Below are 21,963 nucleotides of genomic sequence, written 5' to 3' on the forward strand. Positions count from 1 at the left end.
CCTCGCTGGTCCCAGAAATAGACCTCCCCTCCCTTTTTGTCCCCTCTCCTCTCCTCTCTTCTCCTCATCCCCCTCTCCTCTCGTCCCCTCTTGTCCCCTCGCCTTACCCTCTCTCCTCTCCTCTCCTCTCCTCTCCTCTCCTCTCCTGTCCTGTCCTGTCCTGTCCGTGTTCTAGAGTCTAGTGAGGGCAGAGATCAGAAAGACAATATAAATTCACAACACTTCTCGCTCTTACTCTCTCTCTCTCTCTGACACTGAGGAATGTAGTTAGTTCCCTATATATAGTGTCAAAAGTAGGGCACTATATAGGGAATAGGGTGCCATTTGCGACGCAGTTAAAGAGAAGGATGTAAATCCTCCCTCCCTCCCTCCCTCCCTCCTCCTCCTCAGTATCACCTTCTTCCTCCACTACATCACACACATCACTTCTACGCCAGGATTCTAAAACGTTTTTTTACTTCCTGAACTCTGAAAGCTGCTGTCACTGCAACGTGATTTATTTGTCTGCGATTGGTTAATTCTGCCTTCCATCCCCACACTGAGCGATACTCCCCCCGTTGAGTTGACTACCTAACCTTGCCCACTGAAGGACACGCTGAGGATGTAATGCTGTCTACCTGGAATAGTCTCTCACTGGGTATGTCCCAAATGGCCCCCTAATCCCTATATAGTTCACTGTATAGGGACTCTGACCAGAGCCATATGGGAATACCTATTGGCCCTGGTCAATAGTAGTGCACTATATAGGGATTATGAATACAGCCCTATGGAAATCCCTATTGGCACTAGTGTATATAGGGAATAGGGTGCCGTCTGGGAATGAGCCACAGAGATTGATTGCTTCTTCAGACTTCCTCTCTCCTCTTCTCTCCTCTCTCCTCTTCTCTCCTCCTCTCTCTTCTTCTCTCCTCCCCTCCTCCTCTCCTCTCTCCTCTTCTCTTCTCTCCTCCTCTCCTCATCTCTCCTCCCCTCCTCCTCTCTCCTCTTCTCTCCTCTTCTCTCCTCCCCTCCTCCTCTCTCCTCTTCTCTCCTCCCCTCCTCCTCTCTCCTCTTCTCTCCTCCTCTTCCCTCCTCTCTCCTCTTCTCTCCTCCCCTCCTCCTCTCTCCTCTTCTCTCCTCCCCTCCTCCTTTCTCCCCTTCTCTCTTCCCCCCCTCCTCTCTCCTCTTCTCTCCTTCCCTCCTCCTCTCTCCTCCCCTCCTCTTCTCTCCTCCCCTCCTCCTCTCTCCTCTTCTCTCCTCCCCTCCTCTCTCCTCCTCTCTCCTCCCCTCCTCCTTTCTCTTCTTCTCTCCTCCCCTCCTCCTCTCTCCTCTTCTCTCCTCCCCTCCTCCTCTTCTCTCCTCTTCTCTCCTCCTCTCCCTCGCTTCTGTCTGAGCAAACACTTGAGCTGTTATTGCTCTGCTCATGTGTTGTACTGTGCTCCGCGGCAACGTGGCAGCCCACTGTTGATAGAGCTAACGTAAACGTGCAGAGGGAGGGAGGGAGGGAGGGAGGGAGGGAGGGAGGGAGGGAGGGAGAGAGAGAGAGAGGGAGAGAGCGAGAGAGAGAGAGAGAGAGACTGCTGCCTGTGCTGAGCTGAGCCACCCTCCAGTTGTGATGTTTGTATGGGATGGATAATGTAGTCTGAACAAGCAGGGGAAGTGTCTCTGCTACCGTATGGATCAATGATGGAGCTTCTCTACATGTACGTGTGAACCACTGGGAGAGACAGAGACCAGCTACAGCTGAATATTGGAACAGAACCTTGTTGATTGACTTGGATGATTTACTTATATTTTTCTCTCTCTCTGTGTGTGTGTGTGTGTGTGTGTGTGTGTGTGTGTGTGTGTGTGTGTGTGTGTGTGTGTGTGTGTGTGTGTGTGTGTGTGTGTGTATAACAGGATATTAATTGACTCACTAGGCCATTCCTACTATGCTGTGCCTTTTGGACTTTATAACTTTTGAAAAGAAAAGGTTTATTCTATCAGAAAAATGACATGTTTGACTCTCAGAAAAACATGTTGGTGAATCAAATCAAATCAAATTGTGTTGGGGATGTTTTTGCAGATGTTATTGTAGATGCAACGAAATGCTTGTGTGCAGTAATATCTAAAAATACAAAACAATACACACAAATCCCCCAAAAATACAATGTAAGAAATTAAGAAATATCAGGACGAGCAATGTTTGGAATCTGAGAGAGTCTCGTGAGTCAGTCTCACTGTTGTGCAGCATGGACCAGGAGAGACCTGAGTCTCGTGAGTCACTCTCACTGTTGTTCAGCATGGACCAGGAGAGACCTGAGTCTCGTGAGTCACTCTCACTGTTGTGCAGCATGGACCAGGAGAGACCTGAGTCTCGTGAGTCAGTCTCACTGTTGTGCAGCATGGACCAGGAGAGACCTGAGTCTCGTGAGTCAGTCTCACTGTTGTGCAGCATGGACCAGGAGAGACCTGAGTCTCGTGAGTCACTCTCACTGTTGTGCAGCATGGACCAGGAGAGACCTGAGTCTCGTGAGTCAGTCTCACTGTTGTGCAGCATGGACCAGGAGAGACCTGAGTCTCGTGAGTCAGTCTCACTATTGTGCAGCATGGACCAGGTGATCTAGTATGTAATTCACAACTAAATATTTACCAGCTGGATATCTTAGAACTATTAAGTTAACTGTCCAAAATGAGCTAAATACTCTGCAGTTGTGTATTTGGTTTGCTAAGCTAGTAGCTAGTTAGCTAAGTGGTTAGCTTGTTGCTTCTCTTGGGAACAGCAGAGAATTCCATCCTGGATCAAGACCCTTGCTCTCTAATATTTGTTTTGTCCGTGCAGAAAACTGTCAGTAGCCTTTCTGAGTTATTTGTGTAACTTTATGAGCTGGGATGTCTGTCCTGCAAATGGTTTACGTCAGAGACCCTTATAATCTTTTTTTTTTTAGCATTGCTAACCTTCGGATTACAGATGCTCAGTGAGGTATTTTGTGTTTAAAATTAGCACCCCTTGTGTTCAGTGCTGGTAATACCATATACCCCAGGATGAAGGTATGACAATCTGGATACCACCCAAGCCTACTCAGCAATGAGGAAACATCTAGAGTCAGAGACCTACATGTATCTTACTAACAGCCGTTGGTCTCATTCCAAAGAGGACAAGTAAATCCCTATTCTCCCCTCATGGGGTAATCCCTATTCTCCCCTCATGGGGTAATCCCTATTCTCCCCTCATGGGGTAATCACTATTCTCCCCTCATGGGGTAATCACTATTCTCCCCTCATGGGGTAATCACTATTCTCCCCTCATGGGGTAATCACTATTTTCCCCTCATGGGGTAATCGCTATTCTCCCCTCATGGGGTAGTCCCTATTCTCCCCTCATGGGGTAATCGCTATTCTCCCCTCATGGGGTAATCCCTATTCTCCCCTCATTGGTAATCCCTATTTTCCTCTCATGGGGTAATCCCTATTCTCCCCTCATGGGGTAATCCCTATTTTCCTCTCATGGGGTAATCCCTATTTTCCTCTCATGGGGTAATCACTATTCTCCCCTCATGGGGGTAATCCCTATTCTCCCCTCATGGGGGTAATCCCTATTCTCCCCTCATGGGGTAATCACTATTCTCCCCACGTCCTGGCCAGTATAAGGGTTAATTGTTATTGTAGTTTGGTCAGGACGTGGCAGAGGGTATTTGTTTTATGTGGTTCGGGGTGGTGTGTTTGTTGAAGGGCGTTTGATTTATTATTTCCGGGTTTTGGTTTATGTTCTATGTTTAGGTATTTCTATGTTTAGTCGAGTGAGTGTATTTCTATGTTAGGTTAATGGGGGGTTGGGACTCTCAATTGGAGGCAGGTGCTTCCTCATTGCCTCTGATTGAGAGTCCTATATATGGGTAATTGTTTGGTGTAGGTTTTGTGGGAGATTGTTTCTTGTCTAGCGTGTGTGAGCCTGAGAAGACTGTTTCGTTGAGCATGAGTTCGTTTTGTTATTTTGGTGTTCATTTTGGAGTTAATAAAAGTTCAAGATGAGCAACCACATACCTGCTGCATTTTGGTCCTCCTTTCCCAATGACAACTGTGACATTTCCCCCCTCATGGTGTAATCTCTATTCTCCCCTCATGGGGTAATCCCTATTCTCCCCTCATGGGGTAATCCCTATTCTCCCCTCATGAGGTAATCCCTATTCTCCCCTCTTGGGGTAATCACTATTCTCCCCTCATTGGGTAATCCCTGTTTTCCCCTCTTGGGGTAATCCCTATTCTCCCCTCTTGGGGTAATCCCTATTCTCCCCTCTTGGGGTAATCCCTATTCTCCCCTCTTGGGGTAATCCCTATTCTCCCCTCTTGGGGTAATCCCTATTCTCCCCTCTTGGGGTAATCCCTATTCTCCCCTCATGGGGTAATCACTGTACAGATTTTCTCCAAACTAGTCCCATAATCCTTTTTAAAGTAAGTGCAAATACATTACAATAAATTACAAAAGCTACTTCGAAATATCCGATTATTTCACCTTTATTTAACCAGGTAGAACAGTTGAGAACAAGTTCTCATTTACAACTGAGACCTGGCCAAGATAAAGCAAAGCAGTGCGACACAAACAACAACACAGAGTTACACATGGAATAAACAAACGTACAGTCAATAACACAATAGGGGGAAAAAAAGTCTATATACAGTGTGTGCAAATGGCGTGAGGAGGTAGGCAATAAATAGATAGGTTGCTGTTTCTGCACACTCAAGCGTACCTAAAGTATTTGTGATAATTTCACAAATGATTTCAAATAGTGTATGAACATAGTGTATGAACCCATGTGTGGTTGGAGAGAAGAGGAGAGGACATTGTAATTCATAATACCCCCCTCTCCTCACCACACGGCCTCACCTCAAGGTCATGGCGCTGTGAGTGGAATGCTCATGGGGAAGTTTGGGCTCACTTCCACCACTCCCAAATAAATGACAAAAGACATGGCTTCTCAACGTTCTACCAGTGCCCCGGTCCGCCTGTTGTTCCCGACAAATTACGATAGAGGTCTGGTCTGAGAACGCTGCTGTCCTATTCAGCCTGTCTATGTTATTATGGCTTTCTGTCTCACTGTCTGACAGTCAAATACGTTTTACCAACGTGGGTTTTTAGAAACACTTTCCATGTTCACATTTGTCTGATGAGTGAGATGTAGGGAGAGGAAACAGTCCCCTGACCTTGGTGAGTTGACTAGTTTTAACTAGCTAGCATGCTGTTCTTTAGTCCAAAACTCCTAGAATATATCTCTCTCTCTCTCTCTCTTTCTCTCTCCCTCTCGTGCTCTGTCTCTCTCTCGCTCCCTCTCGCCCTCTCTCTCTCTCTCTCTCTCTGTCTCTCTCGCTCCCTCTCGTGCTCTGTCTCTCGCTCTGTCTCTCTCTCGCTCCCTCTCACGCTCTGTCTCTCTCTCTCTCTCGTGCTCTGTCTCTCTCGCTCTCTCTGTCTCTCTCTCGCTCCCTCTTGCCCTCTGTCTCTCTCTCTCTCTCTCTGTCTCTCTCTCGCTCGCTCTCTCTCTCTCTCTCTCTCTGTCTCTCTCGCTCCCTCTCACGCTCTGTCTCTCTCTCTCTCTCCCTCTCGTGCTCTGTCTCTCTCGCTCTCTCTGTCTCTCTCTCGCTCCCTCTCGCCCTCTGTCTCTCTCTCGCTCGCTCTCTCTCTCTCTCTCTCTCTCTCCCTCTCGCCCTCTGTCTCTCTCTCGCTCGCTCTCTCTCTCTCTGTCTCGCTCTCTCTCTGTCTCTCTCTCTGTTTCTCAAATTCAAATTCAAGCTGTCCCTCCCTCTCTCTTTTTATCTCTCTCTCTCCCTCTCTCTCAAAACAAAAACGCACAAAAACATATCTCTTGATTGTCTCACTTAACAGCCTGCAGTGAAGTTTGTTTTTCCAGTACTGAAGCTCTCTGGATGTGCATATGATATGACCATAACAAATTGATGCTGTTTACTCCTCATACATTATTTGTCAGGGTTGTGTAGTTTCTTACTCCACAGTTTTATCTGTCAGATTACTGTTCTGGTTTATGGAAAGGAAGATCTATGTTTTTATCTGTCAGATTACTGTTCTGGTTTAGGAAGGGAAGATCTATGTTTATCTGTCAGATTACTGTTCTGGTTTATGGAAAGGAAGATCTATGTTTTTATCTGTCAGATTACTGTTCTGGTTTAGGAAAGGAAGATCTATGTTTTTATCTGTCAGATTACTGTTCTGGTTTATGGAAAGGAAGATCTATGTTTTTATCTGTCAGATTACTGTTCTGGTTTATGGAAAGGAAGATCTATGTTTTTATCTGTCAGATTACTGTTCTGGTTTATGGAAAGTAAGATCTATGTTTTTATCTGTCAGATTACTGTTCTGGTTTATGGAAAGGAAGATCTATGTTTTTATCTGTCAGATTACTGTTCTGATTTAGGAAAGGAAGATCTATGTTTTATCTGTCAGATTACTGTTCTGGTTTAGGAAAGGAAGATCTATGTTTTATCTTTTAGATGAGAACACAAATTGCTAAAGGGCATGGTGGTAGGAGTGCAGTGCCTAAAATGTCCACTAGGGGACAGAACCTTTCCAAATGTTTACAGTGTTTATCTTCTCTGACTGACTGCATGTCATCACACCGAGTTGAGCTGCCTCTCCTCTCCCCTCCTTCCCTCCCTCCCCCTGTCCTCTCCTCCCTCCCTTCCTTACTCCCTTCCTCCCTCCCCCTGCCCTCCCCTCTCCTCCTCTCCCTTCCCTTCCCTAACCCCCCTCTGCCCCCCCGTCCCCCCCCGTCCCCCGTCCCCCCCATCCTCGCCCTCTCCTCTCACTGTCAGAAAACACTTCCACAAGAAGCCAAGATGGTTAGTTAATTAGATTCTTCTTACTGGCTAGGCATTGCAAATTCACACAGAGGCTAGAATTACAGATTTTAATTGCTGCTATGGAGGTGTTTTTCAAAATGAGAGAACCCCCACGCTTCTCCCTCCTCCTCCCAATGCATCAGGATATGAAAATAAACTTTCGAATTTTGGCCCTTGAAAACACTGCCCCCTTGTGTCTCTTTAACTCTCTCTCTCTATCCCAACTCTGTCTCCCTCTCTCATCCAGTGCCATTCATCTTCATAGTAATGTGCAAGGAGTGTGGTACCACATCAGCACGTCACTAAAACACACATGTACCCTCTCTCTCTCTCTCTCTCTCTCTCTCTCTCTCTCTCTCTCTCTTTCTCTCCCCTTTCTCTCTCTGAGATTGTTGGCAAAAACTCCATGTCAGCCAACATTAGGACATCACACAACCAGAATACCATGTCGAATTCGACCTTCTGTTTACCCCATCACACAAGCTCCAAATCTCTCTCTCTCTCACCCCTCTCTCATTATCTCTCTCTCAAATTCTAGCTGCTTTATTGACATGTAAAACATTGAGTTAATATCGACAAAGCAAAAATGTATACAATAAAGTATACAAAGTATACTGTAATAAAATAATAAATAATTATTAATTGAAATAATGATATAAAAAACGAATTATACAAATAAATAACTACTAGAAATAACAACAATAAAATGGTAACAGTGAATAGTAACAGGAAAAAATAATAATAAATAGGGAGGAATATGATAAATGAACATGCTACTATTATTACTACTACTACTACTATTATTAACACTACTACTACTACTACTACTATTATTAACACTCACTACTACTACTATTATTATTAACACTACTACTACTACTATTATTATTACACACCACTACTACTACTACTATTATTAACACTACTACTATTATTATTAACACTAGTACTACTATTATTATTAACACTCCTACTACTATTATTACACACTACTACTACTACTATTATTAACACTACTACTATTATTAACACTCCTACTATTATTAACACTACTACTATTATTATTAACACTACTACTACTGCTATTATTATTATTAACACTACTACTACCACTGCTCTTATTATTTACACTACTACTACTACTACTACTACTACTACTACTACTACTATTATTAACACTACTACCACTACTACTATTATTACCACTACTACTACTACTACTACTATTATTAACACACTACTACTACTACTACTATTATTAACACAACTACCACTACTACTACTATTATTACCACTACTACTACTACTATTATTAACACTACTACCACTACTACTATTATTACCACTACTACTACTACTACTACTATTATTAACACTCCTACTGCTATTAGTAACACTACTACTACTACTATTAACACACTACTACAATATTAACACTACTACTACAAAAACAACTAATAATAACACTACTACTAATATTATAAACTACATACTACTATTATTACACTACTACTACTACTACTACTACTACTACTACTACTATTATTACTATCACTACTACTACTATTATTACTACTACTACTACTACTACTATTATTATTAACACTACTACTACTACTACTACTATTATTATTAACACTACTACTACTACTATTATTAACACTACACTACTACTACTATTATTACTACACTACTACTACTATTATTAACACTACTACTACTACTACTACTACTAATTCTACTACTACTACTATTAACACTACTACTACTATTATTAACACTACTACTACTATTATTAACACTACTACACTACTACTACTATTATTAACACTACTACCACTACTACTATTATTAACACTACTACTACTACTACTACTACTACTACTACTACTATTACTACTACTACTACTATTATTAACACTACTACTATTATTACCCTACTACTACTACTACTACTATTATTAACACTCCTACTACTATTAGTAACACTACTACTACTACTATTAACACACTAAAATTAACACTAATACTAACAAAATAATACTATAAAATATATAAATAACATCTACTACTTATTCACTACTACCACTACTACTACTACTACTACTACTACTATTATTAACACTACTACTACTATTATTACTACACTACTACTACTACTATTATTATTAACCCTACTACTACTACTATTACTATTATTAACACTACTACTACTACTATTATTAACACTACTCACTACTACTACTACTATTATTAACACTACTACTACTATTATTAACACTACTACTACTACTACTATTAACACTACTACTACTACTATTACTACTACTACTATTATTACCACTACTACTACTATTATTAACACTACTAACACTACTACTACTATTATTAACACTACTACTACTATTATTAACACTACTACTACTATTATTATTAACACTACTACTACTATTATTAACAATACTACTACTATTATTAACACTACTACTACTACTACAACTACTATTACTACTACTACTATTATTAACACTAGTACTACTACTACTACTATTAACACTGCAACTACTATTAACACTACTACTACTACTACTATTATTAACACTACTACTAATAACACTACTACTACTATTATTACCACTAGGACTACTACTATTTTTAACACTACTGCTACTACTACTATTATTAACACTACTACAACTACTACTATTATTAAAACTACTACTACTGCTGTGTGTTTAACAGTAAGGGAGGATGAGGATACCACCTCCATGATGACTGTGTTTAACAGTAAGGGAGGAGGATACCACCTCCATGATGACTGTGTGTTTAACAGTAAGGGAAGAGGATACCACCGCCACGATGACTGTGTGTTTAACAGTAAGGGAGTAGAAAACCACCTACATGATGACTGTGTGTTTAACTGTAAGGGAGGAGGAGGATACCACCTCCATGATGACTGTGTGTTTAACAGTAAGGGAGGAGGAGGATACCACCTCCATGATGACTGTGTTTAACAGTAAGGGAGGAAGATACCACCTCCATGATGACTGTGTGTTTAACAGTAAGGGAGGAGGATACCACCTCCATGATGACTGTGTGTTTAAAAGTAAGGGAGGAGGAGGATACCACCTCCATGATGACTGTGTGTTTAACAGTAAGGGAGGAGGAGGATACCACCTCCATGATGACTGTGTTTAACAGTAAGGGAGGAGGATACCACCTCCATGATGACTGTGTGTTTAACAGTAAGGGAGAAGGAGGATACCACCTCCATGATGACTGTGTGTTTAACAGTAAGGGAGTAGAAAACCACCTACATGATGACTGTGTGTTTAACTGTAAGGGAGGAGGAGGATACCACCTCCATGATGACTGTGTGTTTAACAGTAAGGGAGGAGGAGGATACCACCTCCATGATGACTGTGTTTAACAGTAAGGGAGGAAGATACCACCTCCATGATGACTGTGTGTTTAACAGTAAGGGAGGAGGATACCACCTCCATGATGACTGTGTGTTTAAAAGTAAGGGAGGAGGAGGATACCACCTCCATGATGACTGTGTGTTTAACAGTAAGGGAGGAGGAGGATACCACCTCCATGATGACTGTGTTTAACAGTAAGGGAGGAGGATACCACCTCCATGATGACTGTGTGTTTAACAGTAAGGGAGGAGGAGGATACCACCTCCATGATGACTGTATGTTTAACAGTAAGGGAGGAGGATACCGCCTCCATGATGACTGTGTGTTTAACAGTAAGGGAGGAAGAGGATACCACCTCCATGATGACTGTGTGTTTAACAGTAAGGGAGGAGGAGGATACCACCTCCATGATGACTGTGTGTTTAATAGTAAGGGTGGAGGATACCACCTCCATGACGACTGTGTGTTTAACAGTAAGGGAGGAGGATACCACCTCCATGATGACTGTGTGTTTAATAGTAAGGGTGGAGGATACCACCTCCATGACGACTGTGTGTTTAACAGTAAGGGAGGAGGATACCACCTCCATGATGACTGTGTGTTTAACAGTAAGGGAGGAGGATACCACCTCCATGATGACTGTGTGTTTAACAGTAAGGGAGGAGGAGGATACCACCTCCATGATGACTGTGTGTTTAACAGTAAGGGAGGAGGAGGATACCACCTCCATGATGACTGTGTTTAACAGTAAGGGAGGAGGATACCACCTCCATGATGACTGTGTGTTTAACAGTAAGGGAGGAGGAGGATACCACCTCCATGACGACTGTGTGTTTAACAGTAAGGGTGGAGGAGGATACCACCTCCATGATGGCTGTGTGTTTAACAGTAAGGGTGGAGGAGGATACCACCTCCATGATGACTGTGTTTAACAGGAAGGGAGGAGGATACCACCTCCATGATGACTGTGTGTTTAACAGTACGGGATGAGGAGGATACCACCTCCATGATGACTGTGTGTTTAACAGTAAGGGAGTAGGAAACCACCTCCATGATGACTGTGTTTAACCTCTTGGGGCTAGGTGGGACGCTAGCGTGCCACCTGTGGTGCACTCCATCAACAGCAGGTGCATTTCAAGAGCGGCAAATTTGAATCCAAATAAATGTCAAAATTCAAATTTTTCAAAAATACAACTATGTTACACCATTTGAAAGATAAACATCTCCTTAATCTAACCACGTTTTACGATTTCAAAAAGGTTTTACGGCGAAAGCATAAATTTAGAGTATGTTAGGACAGTACATTTACAAGAGTTGTGTGTAATGTTTTGTCAAGTCAAAGACAGGGTCACCAAAACCATAAAACCAGCTAAAATGATACACTAACCTTTTACAATCTCCATCAGATGACACTCCTAGGACATTATGTTAGACAATGCATGCATTTTTAGTTCTATCAAGTTCATATTTATATACAAAAACAGCGTTTTACTATGGCATTGATGTTGAGGAAATCGTTTCCCTCCAATAACCGGCAGTCAAGTCAGCGTCAGAAATTAAATAATTAAAATTAGAAAACATTGTTAAAATATTATATTGTCATTTAAAGAATTATAGATTTACATCTTTTGAACGCAATCAACTTGCCAGATTTAAAAATAACCTTACTGGGAAATCACACTTTGCAATAATCTGAGCACTGTGCCCAGAAAAATACGCGTTGCGATACAGACTAGACGTCATGTTGGGGAGATCTAAAATCGAAAATACTATGTAAATAATCCATTACCTTTGATTCTCTTCATCAGATGTCACTTCCAGGTATCACAGGTCCATAACGAATGTAGTTTTGTTCAAAAAAGCTCATCATTTATGTCCAAAAATCTCCGTCTCGTTAGCACATGATGTAAGCCAGCCGGACTTCTCGTCATGAACGAGGGGAAAAAATATATTTCCGTTCGTTCAAACATGTCAAACGTTGTATAGCATAAATCATTAGGGCCTTTTTTAACCAGAACATGAATAATATTCAAGGTGGACGAATGCATAGCCTTTTATAACGTATTGGAACGAGGGTACCCAACATGAAGTAGCGCGCCAGGTGTCTAATGGGACATCACCGTTCCATGGCTCTTGTTCGGTCAGATCTCCCTCCAGAAGACTCAAAACACTTTGTAAAGGCTGGTGACATCTAGTGGAAGCAATAGGAAGTGCCAAAATATTCTTAAACCCCTGTGTCTTTCAATGGGATAGCTTTAAAGTCAATACAACACATCAGGTATCCACTTCCTGTCAGAAAATGTCTCAGGGTTTTGCCTGCCAAATGAGTTCTGTTATACTCACAGACACCATTCAAACAGTTTTGGAAACTTTAGAGTGTTTTCTATCCATATATAATAAGTATATGCATATTCTAGTTACTGGGTAGGATTAGTAACCAGATTAAATCGGGTACATTTTTTTTATCCAGACGTGCAAATGCTGCCCCCTAGACCCAACAGGTTAACAGTAAGGGAGGAGGAGGATACCACCTCCATGATGACTGTGTGTTTAACAGTAAGGGAGGAGGATACCACCTCCATGATGACTGTGTGTTTAACAGTAAGGGAGGGTGATACCACCTCCATGATGACTGTGTGTTTAACAGTAAGGGAGGAGGAGGATACCACCTCCATTATGACTGTGTGTTTAACAGTAAGGGAGGAGGATACCACCTCCATGATGACTGTGTGTTTAACAGTAAGGGAGGAGGAGTATACCACCTCCATGATGACTGTATGTTTAACAGTAAGGGAGGAGGATACCACCTCCATGATGACTGTGTGTTTAAAAGTAAGGGAGGAGGAGGATACCACCTCCATGATGACTGTGTGTTTAACAGTAAGGGAGGAGGAGGATACCACCTCCATGATGGCTGTGTGTTTAACAGTAAGGGAGGAGGTGGATACCACCTCCATGATGACTGTGTGTTTAACAGTAAGGGAGGAGGAGGATACCACCTCCATGATGGCTGTGTGTTTAACAGTAAGGGAGGAGGAGGATACCACCTCCATGATGACTGTGTTTAACAGTATTGGAGGAGGATACCACCTCCATGATGACTGTGTTTAACAGTACGGGATGAGGAGGATACCACCTCCATGATGACTGTGTGTTTAAAAGTAAGGGAGGAGTTGGATTACACCTCCATGATGACTGTGTTTAACAGTAAGGGAGGAGGATACCACCTCCATGATGACTGTGTGTTTAACAGTAAGGGAGGAGGAGGATACCACCTCCATGACGACTGTGTGTTTAACAGTAAGGGAGGAGGAGGATACCACCTCCATGATGGCTGTGTGTTTAACAGTAAGGGTGGAGGAGGATACCACCTCCATGATGACTGTGTTTAACAGGAAGGGAGGAGGATACCACCTCCATGATGACTGTGTGTTTAACAGTACGGGATGAGGAGGATACCACCTCCATGTTGACTGTATGTTTAACAGTAAGGGAGGAGTTGGATTACACCTCCATGATGACTGTGTGTTTAACAGTAAGGGAGGAGGATACAACCTCCATGATGACTGTGTGTTTAACAGTAAGGGAGGATGAGGATACCACCTCCATGAAGACTGTGTGTTTAACTGTAAGGGAGGAGGAGGATACCACCTCCATGATGACTGTGTGTTTAACAGTAAGGGAGGAGGAGGATACCACCTCCATGATGGCTGTGTGTTTAACAGTAGGGAGGAGGAGGATACCACCTCCATGATGACTGTGTTTAACAGTATTGGAGGAGGATACCACCTCCATGATGACTGTGTGTTTAACAGTACGGGTTGAGGAGGATACCACCTCCATGATGACTGTGTGTTTAAAAGTAAGGGAGGAGTTGGATTACACCTCCATGATGACTGTGTTTAACAGTAAGGGAGGAGGATACCACCTCCATGATGACTGTGTGTTTAACAGTAAGGGAGGAGGAGGATACCACCTCCATGACGACTGTGTGTTTAACAGTAAGGGAGGAGGAGGATACCACCTCCATGATGGCTGTGTGTTTAACAGTAAGGGTGGAGGAGGATACCACCTCCATGATGACTGTGTTTAACAGGAAGGGAGGAGGATACCACCTCCATGATGACTGTGTGTTTAACAGTACGGGATGAGGAGGATACCACCTCCATGTTGACTGTATGTTTAACAGTAAGGGAGGAGTTGGATTACACCTCCATGATGACTGTGTGTTTAACAGTAAGGGAGGAGGATACAACCTCCATGATGACTGTGTGTTTAACAGTAAGGGAGGATGAGGATACCACCTCCATGAAGACTGTGTGTTTAACTGTAAGGGAGGAGGAGGATACCACCTCCATGATGACTGTGTGTTTAACAGTAAGGGAGAAGGTCACCACCTCCATGATGACTGTGTGTTTAACAGTAAGGGAGGAGGATACCTCCTCCATGATGACTGTGTGTTTAACAGTAAGGGAGGACAAGGACACCACATCCATGTTGACTGTGTATTTAACAGTAAGGGAGGAGGAGGATACCACCTCCATGATGACTGTGTGGTTAACAGTAAGGGAGGAGTATACCACCTCCATGATGACTGTGTGTTTAACAGTAAGGGAGTAGGAAACCACCTCCATGATGACTGTGTTTAACAGTAAGGGAGGAGGAGGATACCACCTCCATGATGACTGTGTGTTTAACAGTAAGGGAGGAGGATACCACCTCCATGATGACTGTGTGTTTAACAGTAAGGGAGGGTGATACCACCTCCATGATGACTGTGTGTTTAACAGTAAGGGAGGAGGACGATACCACCTCCATTATGACTGTGTGTTTAACAGTAAGGGAGGAGGATACCACCTCCATGATGACTGTGTGTTTAACAGTAAGGGAGGAGGAGTATACCACCTCCATGATGACTGTATGTTTAACAGAAAGGGAGGAGGATACCACCTCCATGATGACTGTGTGTTTAAAAGTAAGGGAGGAGGAGGATACCACCTCCATGATGACTGTGTGTTTAACCGTAAGGGAGGAGGAGGATACCACCTCCATGATGGCTGTGTGTTTAACAGTAAGGGAGGAGGTGGATACCACCTCCATGATGACTGTGTTTAACAGTAAGGGAGGAGGTGGATACCACCTCCATGATGACTGTGTTTAACAGTAAGGGAGGAGGATACCACCTCCATGAAGACTGTGTGTTTAACTGTAAGGGAGGAGGAGGATACCACCTCCATGATGACTGTGTGTTTAACAGTAAGGGAGGAGGAGGATACCACCTCCATGATGGCTGTGTGTTTAACAGTAAGGGAGGAGGTGGATACCAACTCCATGATGACTGTGTGTTTAACAGTAAGGGAGGAGGGGGATACCACCTCCATGATGACTGTGTTTAACAGTATTGGAGGAGGATACCACCTCCATGATGACTGTGTGTTTAACAGTACGGGATGAGGAGGATACCACCTCCATGATGACTGTGTGTTTAAAAGTAAGGGAGGAGTTGGATTACACCTCCATGATGACTGTGTTTAACAGTAAGGGAGGAGGATACAACCTCCATGATGACTGTGTGTTTAACAGTAAGGGAGGAGGAGGATACCACCTCCATGATGACTGTGTTTAACAGTATTGGAGGAGGATACCACCTCCATGATGACTGTGTTTTTAACAGTACGGGATGAGGAGGATACCACCTCCATGATGACTGTGTGTTTAAAAGTAAGGGAGGAGTTGGATTACACCTCCATGATGACTGTGTGTTTAACAGTAAGGGAGGAGGATACCACCTCCATGATGACTGTGTGTTTAACAGTAAGGGAGGGTGATACCACCTCCATGATGACTGTGTGTTTAACAATAAGGGAGGAGGAGGATACCACCTCCATGATGACTGTGTGTTTAAAAGTAAGGGAGGAGGAGGATACCACCTCCATGATGACTGTGTGTTTAACAGTAAGGGAGGAGGAGGATACCACCTCCATGATGACTGTGTTTAACAGTAAGGGAGGAGGATACCACCTCCATGATGACTGTGTGTTTAACAGTAAGGGAGGAGGAGGATACCACCTCCATGATGACTGTATGTTTAACAGTAAGGGAGGAGGATACCGCCTCCATGATGACTGTGTGTTTAACAGTAAGGGAGGAAGAGGATACCACCTCCATGATGACTGTGTGTTTAACAGTAAGGGAGGAGGAGGATACCACCTCCATGATGACTGTGTGTTTAATAGTAAGGGTGGAGGATACCACCTCCATGACGACTGTGTGTTTAACAGTAAGGGAGGAGGATACCACCTCCATGATGACTGTGTGTTTAATAGTAAGGGTGGAGGATACCACCTCCATGACGACTGTGTGTTTAACAGTAAGGGAGGAGGATACCACCTCCATGATGACTGTGTGTTTAACAGTAAGGGAGGAGGATACCACCTCCATGATGACTGTGTGTTTAAAAGTAAGGGAGGAGGATACCACCTCCATGATGACTGTGTGTTTAACAGTAAGGGAGGAGGAGGATACCACCTCCATGATGACTCTGTTTAACAGTAAAGGAGGAGGATACCACCTCCATGATGACTGTGTGTTTAACAGTAAGGGAGGAGGAGGATACCACCTCCATGACGACTGTGTGTTTAACAGTAAGGGTGGAGGAGGATACCACCTCCATGATGGCTGTGTGTTTAACAGTAAGGGTGGAGGAGGATACCACCTCCATGATGACTGTGTTTAACAGGAAGGGAGGAGGATACCACCTCCATGATGACTGTGTGTTTAACAGTACGGGATGAGGAGGATACCACCTCCATGATGACTGTGTGTTTAAGAGTAAGGGAGTAGGAAACCACCTCCATGATGACTGTGTTTAACAGTAAGGGAGGAGGAGGATACCACCTCCATGATGACTGTGTGTTTAACAGTAAGGGAGGAGGATACCACCTCCATGATGACTGTGTGTTTAACAGTAAGGGAGGGTGATACCACCTCCATGATGACTGTGTGTTTAACAGTAAGGGAGGAGGAGGATACCACCTCCATTATGACTGTGTGTTTAACAGTAAGGGAGGAGGATACCACCTCCATGATGACTGTGTGTTTAACAGTAAGGGAGGAGGAGTATACCACCTCCATGATGACTGTATGTTTAACAGTAAGGGAGAAGGATACCACCTCCATGATGACTGTGTGTTTAAAAGTAAGGGAGGAGGAGGATACCACCTCCATGATGACTGTGTGTTTAACAGTAAGGGAGGAGGAGGATACCACCTCCATGATGGCTGTGTGTTTAACAGTAAGGGAGGAGGTGGATACCACCTCCATGATGACTGTGTGTTTAACAGTAAGGGAGGAGGAGGATACCACCTCCATGATGGCTGTGTTTTTAACAGTAAGGGAGGAGGAGGATACCACCTCCATGATGACTGTGTTTAACAGTATTGGAGGAGGATACCACCTCCATGATGACTGTGTGTTTAACAGTACGGGATGAGGAGGATACCACCTCCATGATGACTGTGTGTTTAACAGTAAGGGTGCAGGAGGATACCACCTCCATGATGACTGTGTTTAACAGGAAGGGAGGAGGATACCACCTCCATGATGACTGTGTGTTTAACAGTACGGGATGAGGAGGATACCACCTCCATGTTGACTGTATGTTTAACAGTAAGGGAGGAGTTGGATTACACCTCCATGATGACTGTGTGTTTAACAGTAAGGGAGGAGGATACAACCTCCATGATGACTGTGTGTTTAACAGTAAGGGAGGATGAGGATACCACCTCCATGAAGACTGTGTGTTTAACTGTAAGGGAGGAGGAGGATACCACCTCCATGATGACTGTGTGTTTAACAGTAAGGGAGAAGGTCACCACCTCCATGATGACTGTGTGTTTAACAGTAAGGGAGGAGGATACCACCTCCATGATGACTGTGTGTTTAACAGTAAGGGAGGACAAGGACACCACATCCATGTTGACTGTGTATTTAACAGTAAGGGAGGAGGAGGATACCACCTCCATGATGACTGTGTGTTTAACAGTAAGGGAGAAGGTCACCACCTCCATGATGACTGTGTGTTTAACAGTAAGGGAGGAGGATACCACCTCCATGATGACTGTGTGTTTAACAGTAAGGGAGGACAAGGACACCACATCCATGTTGACTGTGTGTTTAACAGTAAGGGAGGGTGATACCACCTCCATGATGACTGTGTGTTTAACAGTAAGGGAGGAGGAGGATACCACCTCCATTATGACTGTGTGTTTAACAGTAAGGGAGGAGGATACCACCTCCATGATGACTGTGTGTTTAACAGTAAGGGAGGAGGAGTATACCACCTCCATGATGACTGTATGTTTAACAGAAAGGGAGGAGGATACCACCTCCATGATGACTGTGTGTTTAAAAGTAAGGGAGGAGGAGGATACCACCTCCATGATGACTGTGTGTTTAACCGTAAGGGAGGAGGAGGATACCACCTCCATGATGGCTGTGTGTTTAACAGTAAGGGAGGAGGTGGATACCAACTCCATGATGACTGTGTGTTTAACAGTAAGGGAGGACAAGGACACCACATCCATGTTGACTGTGTATTTAACAGTAAGGGAGGAGGAGGATACCACCTCCATGATGACTGTGTGTTTAACAGTAAGGGAGGGTAATACCACCTCCATGATGACTGTGTGTTTAACAGTAAGGGAGGAGGAGGATACCACCTCCATTATGACTGTGTGTTTAACAGTAAGGGAGGAGGATACCACCTCCATGATGACTGTGTGTTTAACAGTAAGGGAGGAGGAGGATACCACCTCCATGATGACTGTGTGTTTAACAGTAAGGGAGGAGGAGGATACCACCTCCATGATGGCTGTGTGTTTAACAGTAAGGGAGGAGGTGGATACCACCTCCATGATGACTGTGTGTTTAACAGTAAGGGAGGAGGAGGATACCACCTCCATGATGGCTGTGTGTTCAACAGTAAGGGAGGAGGTGGATACCACCTCCATGATGACTGTGTGTTTAACAGTAAGGGAGGAGGAGGATACCACCTCCATGATGGCTGTGTGTTTAACAGTAAGGGAGGAGGAGGATACCACCTCCATGATGACTGTGTTTAACAGTATTGGAGGAGGATACCACCTCCATGATGACTGTGTGTTTAACAGTACGGGATGAGGAGGATACCACCTCCATGATGACTGTGTGTTTAAAAGTAAGGGAGGAGTTGGATTACACCTCCATGATGACTGTGTTTAACAGTAAGGGAGGAGGATACAACCTCCATGATGACTGTGTGTTTAACAGTAAGGGAGGAGGAGGATACCACCTCCATGATGACTGTGTTTAACAGTATTGGAGGAGGATACCACCTCCATGATGACTGTGTTTTTAACAGTACGGGATGAGGAGGATACCACCTCCATGATGACTGTGTGTTTAAAAGTAAGGGAGGAGTTGGATTACACCTCCATGATGACTGTGTGTTTAACAGTAAGGGAGGAGGATACCACCTCCATGATGACTGTGTGTTTAAAAGTAAGGGAGGAGTTGGATTACACCTCCATGATGACTGTGTTTAACAGTAAGGGAGGAGGATACCACCTCCATGATGACTGTGTGTTTAACAGTAAGGGAGGAGGAGGATACCACCTCCATGACGACTGTGTGTTTAACAGTAAGGGAGGAGGAGGATACCACCTCCATGATGGCTGTGTGTTTAACAGTAAGGGTGGAGGAGGATACCACCTCCATGATGACTGTGTTTAACAGGAAGGGAGGAGGATACCACCTCCATGATGACTGTGTGTTTAACAGTACGGGATGAGGAGGATACCACCTCCATGTTGACTGTATGTTTAACAGTAAGGGAGGAGTTGGATTACACCTCCATGATGACTGTGTGTTTAACAGTAAGGGAGGAGGATACAACCTCCATGATGACTGTGTGTTTAACAGTAAGGGAGGATGAGGATACCACCTCCATGAAGACTGTGTGTTTAACTGTAAGGGAGGAGGAGGATACCACCTCCATGATGACTGTGTGTTTAACAGTAAGGGAGGAGGAGGATACCACCTCCATGATGGCTGTGTGTTTAACAGTAGGGAGGAGGAGGATACCACCTCCATGATGACTGTGTTTAACAGTATTGGAGGAGGATACCACCTCCATGATGACTGTGTGTTTAACAGTACGGGATGAGGAGGATACCACCTCCATGATGACTGTGTGTTTAAAAGTAAGGGAGGAGTTGGATTACACCTCCATGATGACTGTGTTTAACAGTAAGGGAGGAGGATACCACCTCCATGATGACTGTGTGTTTAACAGTAAGGGAGGAGGAGGATACCACCTCCATGACGACTGTGTGTTTAACAGTAAGGGAGGAGGAGGATACCACCTCCATGATGGCTGTGTGTTTAACAGTAAGGGTGGAGGAGGATACCACCTCCATGATGACTGTGTTTAACAGGAAGGGAGGAGGATACCACCTCCATGATGACTGTGTGTTTAACAGTACGGGATGAGGAGGATACCACCTCCATGTTGACTGTATGTTTAACAGTAAGGGAGGAGTTGGATTACACCTCCATGATGACTGTGTGTTTAACAGTAAGGGAGGAGGATACAACCTCCATGATGACTGTGTGTTTAACAGTAAGGGAGGATGAGGATACCACCTCCATGAAGACTGTGTGTTTAACTGTAAGGGAGGAGGAGGATACCACCTCCATGATGACTGTGTGTTTAACAGTAAGGGAGAAGGTCACCACCTCCATGATGACTGTGTGTTTAACAGTAAGGGAGGAGGATACCTCCTCCATGATGACTGTGTGTTTAACAGTAAGGGAGGACAAGGACACCACATCCATGTTGACTGTGTATTTAACAGTAAGGGAGGAGGAGGATACCACCTCCATGATGACTGTGTGGTTAACAGTAAGGGAGGAGTATACCACCTCCATGATGACTGTGTGTTTAACAGTAAGGGAGTAGGAAACCACCTCCATGATGACTGTGTTTAACAGTAAGGGAGGAGGAGGATACCACCTCCATGATGACTGTGTGTTTAACAGTAAGGGAGGAGGATACCACCTCCATGATGACTGTGTGTTTAACAGTAAGGGAGGGTGATACCACCTCCATGATGACTGTGTGTTTAATAGTAAGGGAGGAGGACGATACCACCTCCATTATGACTGTGTGTTTAACAGTAAGGGAGGAGGATACCACCTCCATGATGACTGTGTGTTTAACAGTAAGGGAGGAGGAGTATACCACCTCCATGATGACTGTATGTTTAACAGAAAGGGAGGAGGATACCACCTCCATGATGACTGTGTGTTTAAAAGTAAGGGAGGAGGAGGATACCACCTCCATGATGACTGTGTGTTTAACCGTAAGGGAGGAGGAGGATACCACCTCCATGATGGCTGTGTGTTTAACAGTAAGGGAGGAGGTGGATACCACCTCCATGATGACTGTGTTTAACAGTAAGGGAGGAGGTGGATACCACCTCCATGATGACTGTGTTTAACAGTAAGGGAGGAGGATACCACCTCCATGAAGACTGTGTGTTTAACTGTAAGGGAGGAGGAGGATACCACCTCCATGATGACTGTGTGTTTAACAGTAAGGGAGGAGGAGGATACCACCTCCATGATGGCTGTGTGTTTAACAGTAAGGGAGGAGGTGGATACCAACTCCATGATGACTGTGTGTTTAACAGTA

This window comes from Salmo salar, chromosome 17 (assembly GCF_965601325.2).
Source record: "Salmo salar chromosome 17, fSalSal1, whole genome shotgun sequence".
NCBI classification, from domain to species: Eukaryota; Metazoa; Chordata; class Actinopteri; order Salmoniformes; family Salmonidae; genus Salmo; species Salmo salar.